This window comes from Pyxicephalus adspersus, unplaced genomic scaffold (genome assembly GCF_032062135.1).
Source record: "Pyxicephalus adspersus unplaced genomic scaffold, UCB_Pads_2.0 Sca935, whole genome shotgun sequence".
In the NCBI taxonomy this organism is placed as follows: Eukaryota; Metazoa; Chordata; class Amphibia; order Anura; family Pyxicephalidae; genus Pyxicephalus; species Pyxicephalus adspersus.
In genome coordinates this window covers 1-7,046 of record NW_027317942.1, presented here as the reverse complement: position 1 = coordinate 7,046, position 7,046 = coordinate 1, and the positions used below count along the sequence as shown (strand labels likewise).

General features: G+C 37.8%; 1 long non-coding RNA gene and 1 pseudogene across 1 annotated transcript; one reads left to right on the top strand and one right to left on the bottom strand.

Moving 5' to 3' along the window:
• Nucleotides 1-532: 532 nt before the first annotated feature.
• On the bottom strand, nucleotides 533-3,369 carry LOC140321155 (uncharacterized). The gene is made up of 3 exons (XR_011918839.1): nucleotides 3,014-3,369; nucleotides 1,277-1,387; nucleotides 533-606 (listed from the first exon to the last, which is right to left on the bottom strand). It is a non-coding gene; the product is annotated as an uncharacterized lncRNA (long non-coding RNA).
• Nucleotides 3,370-3,432: 63 nt separating this feature from the next.
• On the top strand, nucleotides 3,433-7,040 carry LOC140321154 (RNA-binding protein 4B pseudogene; annotated as a pseudogene).
• Nucleotides 7,041-7,046: the final 6 nt, after the last annotated feature.

Sequence of the window (7,046 nt, the reverse complement as noted above, 5' to 3'; positions counted from 1 at the left end):
TGTAATGATTTAAATTGGAATGCATTGTCAGGTATCACTCTTGTTCACTGCAGACATCCAATGGCAACTATAAGAAAAATAAAACCATTTGGTACAGAATTTCTTTCTGCTTTCTTATCGCCTTTAGAGCTGGTTATAATGGGCCACATGCTCATAAACAATGCTTTGTTTAAGTAAGTCACCAGTAGACAGAGCTGTGTCTTCATGTAAAGTGTAAATTGTTTTTGACAGCTCTGGTCTGTCAACCCAGACAAATGCAGTTCTGGAACATGCCACTAGGTGTCAGTTGAGTATAAACCAATATGCTTTTCTAATGGTATTTTGAGTGCAAACAAAACTTTGTGTTTCAGATGGTCCTGCTGTACATTAACCCCCCTAGCAGTAATCCCAAGTGTGACTCGGGGTGGATTTTACCTGCAAAAAGTCACACTCGGGGTTGCCTAAAACTTAAAAAAAAAACACATGCTCTGTCGGCTTCCCTGAGTTTAAATTGTCCATTGTGTCATATATAAGTTAGGATAGGTGCAGCTTACCTTGGACACCTTGTAATTAGCCCTTTACTGCATCAACACACTTTCCACATGTCATCTGAAGTGCAAATTCAAGCTGCCACAAAGTAAAGAGCAAAGCAAATGAGCTAAATTATATTTTATAACTATTCTACATACATATAAATATCAGTAAACAGGAAGTTTAAAGATAAACAGATAGCCAATAAATCAATATATCCTCCATACAGCGCAGGAACTAACTACTAATGGGTCCATTTAAACATTTACACGTTATTTCGGCTATTTTTTTATTTTAATATGTTTGAATCCTCATTCAGTGCTCTCAAAACATAATAAAACTAAGGCCTGTTCTGTCACCTAGTGGCGAATTATCAATAAAGCACAGCAGTTATTACAGTAAATCTCTATATCTTCTCCATGCATCCAAAAACAATTTGTGTAGGCTGCTGGTTACTTAGCGCTATCTCTGCTATCAATACCTCCCTGAATCCGTGAGATCAAAGAAGCACTCAACCATTAATGGAATAGTGAACACAAACGCCTTTGACTTCAGACTTTTTTATGTCAAGACACCCAGGCAAATAGCATTTTCAGAAAAGAATCCAGCAATGGAAGCTAAATAATTCTGGGAAAGTGAGTCTTCTAATAAAAAGCCCCAAAAAACACTTTATCTGTTTTTTTTATCTGTTTTATATACGATGTGCTTTTCAACATTTGTGGACTTAAAGAACTAAATTAAAAACTGACAAAAAAAATCCACTTACCTTCAATCCTGCAGGGCAGTCCGATCCATCTGGGGGTGTCTTGTGTCTGGTCTTGTGCGGGTCCAAGGACTGTGCCTTGGAAAACATAGAGGAATGGGAGAGGAAGAGTCACTGTTGAAAGAGATTTGTAATGTGAGGGACAAAAAATAGGAGAGAGGTGTAATGTCACCAATACCTAAAGAAGAACCTGATGTAGAAGAGAATATTTGACAGTATCAAAGGCAGAATAAATATCCAAAAGTAAGAGGAGAAAAAAGCTGCTCATTAAACTTGTCTTTGAAAAGCTCACTGGCCACCTTTGTGAGAACTATTTCTGTTAAGAGTTTGGGGTAGAAAATTCAGATTAAAGAGCGTCAAGTAGCAAGTTGGAGTTTTAGTCTCATAAACACATTTGCCTGAAATACATTAGATTGTGAGCTCCTCTGAGGAAAAGTTAAAAGTATGACAATGATACCTCGTAAAGCACTGTGTGTTATGTTGGCACTTTATAAGAAATAAGGAAGGGAGGTCACCAGCCATATATATGTTTGAGCAAATTGAGGTAGTGACAGATGGACATTTAGGTTTGCTGCTGCAAGGTAGGAGGCGAGAGCAACAACCTTTTTGATAAATTAAAGGTTACTATCACCGCTTTTAATATCTGAATCATACATGCCAGGGCAAGAATACCTATGATCTAATTGAAAAATGTTTCTTTACGAAACCTATCAAGTTCCTTAGGCATCAAAGCTAAAGTCCTTCTCAAGGTTCGTGCATATAAACTCCTCTAGAGAGGTACAGATTGTACCACTTTACTGAAGCCTGGGTGGAGAACATCTAGGACACTTTATTTGGTAAGCCAGAAAGAAACAGTTGTCTGGGAACTGCTGTACTACTTCTCAAAATGTCAGTTCCTGTACATCAAGAAAAGTTCCAATGTATAGTACATAGAGAAATTATTTTGCCCCAATGCTATTTTGTCAGTACTAGTCAGGGAAAGGGGGTGTTTATTCCTCCATTTTCCTGGGTCCCAAGTGATCAGGTGCTAGACATCAAAAACTGAACTCTTTTGTCAACAAATGTGTAGTTTACCCAGATAAATTGGATGATTTCAATTGATCTGATGCATACTTGCCAATCTGCATCAGTACTAGTGTTACTGTTAGTAACATTTTAGCTACGGTAGCCCTTTAAAAATATTTAAAGCTTCTACTGTATGTTCTTCTGTTCCTTTCAAATTCCAATGCTCAGCTTCAGGGCAATAGATCAATAGTTCTACAAACCTTAGCAAAGCTAAAAAAAACAGCTGGAACCATCCATCAGAAAATGGAGTACATTTTTTTCTTTATAAATTCAAGATTAGCAAAGTAACACAATGTGCTAATCATAGCTTGATTCACAGCCTGTCCTTGTTTGCTCATTTGGTGATTTACAGCTCAGCTTTGCCTGCAAAGAACGGTGTAATGTTTTTGGGATGTTGCCACCTTGTATCATTGTAATGCCATGTAATAGGTAGCATATAAGGCACTTTCACATCCACTTCCTCCTCAGTACAATACTCTCAGCAAAACCAAGCTTTTGTAAATCAAGGTGAATCAATATCTGCTGGACACTGCAGTATTTATTCCACATTGCATATGCATTTTACAAGAAATATATAAAATGCAGACCATTGAATGTAATCACGTTTGCTTTCCAAAGCATTTGTGAAATGTGCAAAGTTCTAGTTATCTTTCATTAAAGTGGAACTATCCTCACCTCCACTTCAGTAATGCACATATTTAAGCTCCCTCACTACCGCAGACATCTTCTCCCTGGCTTTAGAATTAAAAGGTCATCAATTTGTCAGCCCAGGGTGATATAACTCCTGTACACTGTGGGATTTAAGGTAAGTGGATCTTTTTGTGCTAGGTCGTTTCTGGGTTTACTTCCTCTTTAACGAACAATTGCACGAATACTTTTTTTGGCATACTAAACACAATGAAAACAGGAGCTTTCAGAGCTCTCTTTATATTTTCTATGTCATATGACACAAAATAGACTCTATGGTGCAATTATACCCAGTATTCCTAGCACTGCCTAGTAACAAAATGGCTGGAAGCAAACAAAGCATTTCCTTGTTGAAGCAGTCAAGTACGGAAGTATGTCCGGATGGATGAGCCAATGAGACAAGAGGGCGTTTACTGTGTACACCAATTGATATGCGCCACTAACACGTTCATCCAGTCGGCGTTGTAAGCGGTTTTGCCCTCCCTTCTCCGGCCTGCTGAGCTTCGGGAAGTGGTTGCCATCTTGTGGTATTTGCGCCTGGAGAAAGCAGGGTGGTGAGTGTAATTTGTATGTGTGAGAGCCTATTGATAGGTGCGGTGCTGTGGGGTCGTATATTATCTGATTAGAAGGGTTCCAGTGCGGTCTCTAAGTTGTTGTGACCGTGATAATGGCTGTAAACATTCCGAGGAAGGTGTGAATAGTGAATATATACTATGAATGAGGGTGTCCATTAAGATATTTGTGCTTTTATTGAACTGTTCAGGCGGATGTACATTGTGTGTAACTGGTATTGCCACCCATACACGTAGAAATGTTTACGCGATTTCCTCCAGACTTACATTGTGTAATATGTGTTATATTGTATGGGAAAGCAGACATGGGAACCATAATAGATTTACATTGGTGGTGATGGGATACCTGGACTTGTAGTGCTGACCCTAGAAATATCTATATGAGCAGCAAACGTCTTAGGTTTTACATTTGTGCATTAAATGGGCTGCCAGCACAGGTGAGAAAAATTGACCTTTTTATTTTTCATTGCACAGTAGTGTGTTACTCTGTTACAACACAGGTCCATTACTTTAGGTTATTTAGGTACTTTAATCTGATAAATGGGGCGTTACACTGTGATAACGTGTCGGTACACTGCAGAAATGTAAAGCCAGGCTTAGGTACACACTGGCAGATTTGTTTTTATTTCTGAATAAACAGATCTAAATTTGATCAAAAGTACATATTGTGTATAAGGAATAATCAATTGCAGCTAAAATTAAGTTTCCTTGCATATATTCATAGATACTTTTTAAGCATTTCATATACGCAACTTTAAAATCGTTCTAGCAAACTTTTATTAATTAAAGCGGAAGTAAACCCAAAACAAAAAAAATCACACCTTCAATCCTGCAGATCAGTCTATCTGTCGGGAGATTTCTTCCATCTAGTCCCGCATGCGTGAGATCGGTATTTTTTTCCTGTTGATGCTGCGCTATCCTTCCAGGGATGCGTGATGTAGTTAGTTCTTTCTTGATCGCCCGGGTGATCAAGAACAAAAGGGGTGGTGTACACCTTTTTTTCTTTTTTTTTTTTTTTTTGCACAAAAAAAAAGCACAAACAAAATGTTTACTTTAAATAAAAGGGTTGTCCACCTGTTGGTGTAAAGTAAAAAATCTGAGTTTAGGTATGCTTTAAACTACCCAATATATACCCAATAATATTAAAAACCACAATGGTATATCTAATAGTCAGCTTCTTCAGGTCTCTCTATAGGTCTCTTGGTATTCCTGAAGAAGCAGAATATTAGGTTTATGAAACATGTTGACAAATATTATGCTTGGAGACACTTTATGAAATTTGATATCATGTTGTTGTGAAACAATTAATGTTAGTTGTATCAGATGATATATACCATTGTGGTTTTTAGTATTATGGTTTGTTCAAATAAGTTTGCTGGCATGATTTTTAAATTGTGTTGTCTTTATGAAATGCTTAAAAAGTCCCTTTGTGAATATATGCAAAGGAAGCTATTCTGTTTAGATTTGGGATGTGGCATTAGATGATATGGCCAAATAGGAAGGTAATGGAATTATTCTGTCGATCCTGCTATTCTAACACTTTTTCTAACACTTTTTTTTTTTACTTTCTGGGATCAGAAGGAAACTTCACTTCACTTTACTTTCTGTTCTAGGGAATCATGAAGGGGAAGGTATCTTCAATGTGGGGGAAATCCCCGCTTAGAATTTTGTCATGGTGACAAGTGTCCCCATTGGGAGATTTCCACTCTCAGGTGACATTGGTGATCAGAATCATTTAGGGGAAGGAAACCTCCCAAACAGGAATATAGAAAATGCAAATGTATTCTAAGCAACATGTAACCGGTATTCATAATTTTTCAGAAATTGATGCTGACAGATGTTCTACTTCTCCTTCCAGAAGAGTGGAACTATGTTTTTTCAGGTGTTACCTAGCATGTACTTCCTGCAGTTAGGTTCTGGCCCAGAGATGGCAGTCATGTTAATTGCGATACCTGTGTGTGTCTCCTGTGCTGTAGTGAAGACAAAAGGATAGGGGTCATCCCGCTTTAAACCACCCTGTAACTGATTACTACACAAAGCAGTCCACTTACCTTTATGATTGTTTTGCATTTTTAAATGTCAAATAGGTACATTTGACATTTAAAAATACTTTAAATTTAAAAATTTCCTGCCAGTCGGACCTCCTTGGTGGGGAATCTTCCAGGTACATGTGTTTTAATAGCAGTACATGATTCTCCACCAAGGAATGTTTAACCTCCTTGGTGGTAACGCCTATTGTGGCTCGGGGTAAAAAAAAAACATGCTGAAAGGGGTAACCCCGAGCCACACTCGGGGTAGCTGAAAACATTAAAAAAAACAACACTTACCTGGTCCCATCGGGGTCCTGCCCGTCGGATCCCATCCTCGGGCTGCGTCCTCTGATCTTCCGCCGGCGAGTGCACTGACGTTCCCAAGGAGTTCCCAGTGATGACGGTGTGTGTGTGTGTGTGTGTAACTGTATTGAATCCAATACAAAGTAATCATTATATGCGCTACTGTACAGTTATATTACAGGATTCAGTATTTTTATGCACCCTTGTTTTAACAGATTTTTTTTTATTATTATTATTAAATATTGGACATATTTTGGTGAGTCATGCCTAAGAATTATATGCCTACAATGTAAAATAAATTTCCATGAAAAACGATGTACCGCTTTTGGCATAAAAATACTGACATAATGAGTCCGCCAGGGAGGTTAAGTGAATGTCAGATAGTTTTATAAATGGGGCCAATAGTGTTTATTTCTCTGTTCTTTTTTAGTGTTTATAAATATCTCTCCTATTCTTTTTCTTTAGGTTGCCAAAATGGTGAAACTGTTTATAGGGAACCTTCCCCCTGCAGCAACTCAAGGAGAGCTTAAATCTCTCTTTGAGCAGTTTGGCAAAGTAACAGAGTGTGACATCATAACAAATTATGCTTTTGTTCATATGGAAGACAAGAAGTCAGCAGATGACGCTGTGCATAATCTAAATCAGTATAAACTTCATGGAGTTTCTATCAATGTGGAATACAGTAGGGGCAAACCTAGAGCTTCAACTAAGCTTCATGTGAGCAGCATTAGCCCTGACTGCACGAGTGAAGAACTACGGGAAAAATTTGAGGAATATGGGACTGTCCTGGAGTGTGACATAGTAAAAGATTATGCTTTTGTTCACATGGAGAAAGCAGAAGAGGCATTGGAGGCCATCAGGAATCTAAACAACTTTGAATTCAAAGGTGAAACTTCATTTGACAGCTGGGTTTACCTGTGTGTGGTAGTTTTAATTCAAATGGTTTATTTGGGTCATAATTATGCATCATGTTCATTGAAACCAGGTGTTGTCATATGAATACAACATTCATTTGTTTACTTTAAAAGTGGGACATTGATAAATTTGTTTACATTGAACCCGTTTAACGGTTGTCATACATCTTATCTGCTAAATCAACATCAAAAAGTTTTTAAC